The sequence below is a fragment of the Coffea arabica genome, chromosome 3c, assembly GCF_036785885.1.
Source record: "Coffea arabica cultivar ET-39 chromosome 3c, Coffea Arabica ET-39 HiFi, whole genome shotgun sequence".
NCBI lineage: Eukaryota > Viridiplantae > Streptophyta > Magnoliopsida > Gentianales > Rubiaceae > Coffea > Coffea arabica.
The window spans coordinates 4239253-4242508 of record NC_092314.1 but is presented as its reverse complement, the minus strand read 5'-3'; the positions used below and the strand labels follow the sequence as shown (position 1 = coordinate 4242508).

Sequence of the window (3256 nt, the reverse complement as noted above, 5' to 3'; positions counted from 1 at the left end):
CTTCTATTTTGGAATTCCACGCGGCTGGCTTGATTCAGACGAGATTAGACAAGCATTTGAGGATGAGATCTTTGAGTTTGTCAAAGTTGTAGTTACGTGCAGGCCGCCGTTCATGTTAAAATTGAATTTGAAATCCATTTACCAAACACTCCCTAAATATGCATTCAATGTTATGTGCTACATCAGCAGTATTAATAAGTGCAACTACGTAATTTTGTATTGGATAGATATAATGGACCCATCTGATAAACAAGGACACATGAGTTAATTTGACAAATCTAATTTTTAAGAATCAATTTTATAAATCAGTTTTTACAAAATTAGAATCAGTTGAGAACATGCCTTATAGAGAATAATCAAAATCAGTAAAAGTTGCTTTTTTGAGTTTGTCATTAAAAAAATCTAGGGATAATCAAAACACAAAAGTAAAAAAAAAATATTACAAAAAATGATTATCTAAAATAGAAATTTATAATTTTAATTTTTTGATCATTAAAAAATCTATAATAAAAAAGCAACTGAAAACTTCACAAAAATTGATTCTACGATTAGTTATAATAATCAATCGAGAACAAACACTTCACGAGATGCTATTGAACAGCTCAAGTACTTTTAGTTGGGCAAAAGTCAAAAACAACAAACGGGCGATACATACAAACCAAATTCATTAGTAATTTTACACATACATACACATGATCAATAGTCAATTATGACGGATACATACATACTAATTGAGTAGTTACTACGTTAAGCAGAATCCATTACAAATCCACTTGTGGTTTTCTGATTTTCCTGGTTGGGCTTGTTGCAACGCAACCCACAGTTTTTGACTCAGGTTGTTGGACTCACTGTTGGGAGTCCCAATCACAACAATTCTATAGCATCATTGAGGATAATTGATGGGGAGGATGAAAATTCCCATTTGGAGATCACCATCTTCCAATTAAATCAACCAACCACAGAGGTAGCATTTGTCTCTGAACAAATGAAGTTGGACCCTTGAGCTCAATGATGTTACCTGAAGAAAGAAAAGACATATGATAGAGTAGAATGATCACCTTGTGCTGTTAAATTGGAGACAAACCCTCAATTACGAGGTGGTTTCGGGCTTTTGGGTGAAGATAATTATGAGTAATATTAGTGGGCGGCACAAAACCTAGCAGCCAAGGAGCAATTCTAGTCTATGTTAGTTTGTCGTGATCATATGGTAATACTATACACATCCTACTCGATCGCTCCTTATCCCATGAGAGCTCGTTTTTCCATAATCATCTTTTCCCCTTCTAGCTGTCAACATTTGGTTTATCATACTTATCGTTTATCTACAGCCTTGACTCTAAAACCAGCATCAAATCTTGATTAGCTGGTCACATATCACAAGCGCGAGCAGTAATATTAGATTTCTAAACCATTCTTTTTTGAGGAATCGTTTTTCGATAAATTATAATAACCACTTCTTGGTATTCTCTACTACATTTCATATCAGCAGACTCACAGTTTCTTGGACTTGTATGTATATTAAGTTATTAACACACAACACCAACCCACAAAGTAATGGGCTTATCTCCTTCTTGAGTTCAAAGAAAACGTGGCACAAAGCACTCTATTAGTCAAAAATGAATGAGAAAACACTCGAGAAATGAGACCTGTAAACTGGCAGAGATGGCTGGGCTAGTGATGGTGTAGCTTTACCAGAATGCCTGAAACTGTGGCCAAGATGATCATGAAGCCACGAAGGGAAAGGGGCTATGAATCTAAAGACTAAAGAGGTTGTCCTTCGCAAGTTTGCCACAACTAGTGTACGATATGATTTGCATGGCTAATCATCAATAGTGGACTGGAGGGGAATCGAAGCAAGGGGTCTGCGTGAAAATTCATGGAATCAGTGGATAGCACAACCTTGGCGGTGGGTGGACCTTATAAAAAAGGAGGGATAAGTTCATGAACTTGGACGGATCGATGAAAATGTGGTCTCTCTAAGATTTTGATGAAAACATGTATAGAATATCATACTGAAAACAACTTTACATGACCGAATCATTAAGGGTTTCAGCCAATTCAATTAGGCTACATTGGAAGTTCATCATGTTTTTTTGGTTTGACCGTTACTTCTGTATTTATTATTTTTTAGATCTATTATATTCAATGATTTTTATACACGTATGTATTTGTGTCATATTTCGTGTATTTTCTACTGGCAGTGCAAACATTGTAATGAAATTATGCTTTTATCTAATTTTTTTTTTAAAAAAAATTGTATACAAATCTTCATTTTACTTTCTTTTGTATTCTATGTACATTTGAGTTTATATTATATGACCACTATCAACCATCGAATTTATATTCGTGTGTCCGAACATCATTAAAAAAGAAAAGCTCTTTATTGAAGAGAAATGGAGAGAAAAAGGTTTTCGTGATGCTAAGATCTCAAAACTCCATAAACAAAATCATTGACTGTATTTTCCTTTCTTTTGCTCCCATAATTTTACCTTTTTTTTTTCTCTTTTAAACTCTCAGACTAGGTCTTAAATCGGAATCCAAAATAGGGTTGTGAACCAATCGAGTAGCTCGCTATTGATTGGAATGCTCGAGTCGAGTTTGAACTAATCAAATCGAACTCGAACTCAAAAATACTAAGTTCGTTAATTTACGAGTTTGATTATATATATATATATTTTTTTTTTATTTTAATAGTAAAATTATATATATATTCATAATATTTTATTATTTATTAAAAAATATTAATTTATTTATTTTTCAAAAATAAATATAATTATTTTTTATTTTTTTAAGATCGAGTTTGACATTTTGAATTCATCGAAATCGAATTCGAGTTTCGTAAAATTAACTTGAGACTCGATTTAATTAGATTAAAATTCGATTCGATTCGATTCATTTGCACCTCTAATCCAAAAATATCCCTTCCTCAGAACCAAAACCAGGAAATAGTTAAGCTGGTGGTGGTATGTCCAAAATATGAAATAACGAGGCCTTAGTTTTCACATCATTCTTGCTAAATCCAAAACACTCTTTTGGCATTTATGCATACTATTCTTGCTTCTTATCTAAACAAGAAAGAGAGGAAAAAAAAAGGGGAAAGAAAAAGAAAATAGAGAGGAATTTAAAGAAGGGTTTTCAAATTGAAGGTGCTAAGTTTACGATTTCTTAAACCAAATCATGAATTAGCAAATGTCTTTTCCGTCCTAAACAGCCAACCAAAACCATGCATTTAAAAGAATTAAACTACGATTATGAC

General features: G+C 32.9%; 1 long non-coding RNA gene across 1 annotated transcript; it reads right to left on the bottom strand.

The window, feature by feature from the left end:
* Positions 1–588: 588 nt before the first annotated feature.
* LOC113734077 (uncharacterized) lies at positions 589–2194 on the bottom strand. The gene is made up of 2 exons (XR_003459223.2): positions 1647–2194; positions 589–1018 (listed from the first exon to the last, which is right to left on the bottom strand). It is a non-coding gene; the product is annotated as an uncharacterized lncRNA (long non-coding RNA).
* Between the last annotated feature and the right edge of the window lie 1062 nt (positions 2195–3256).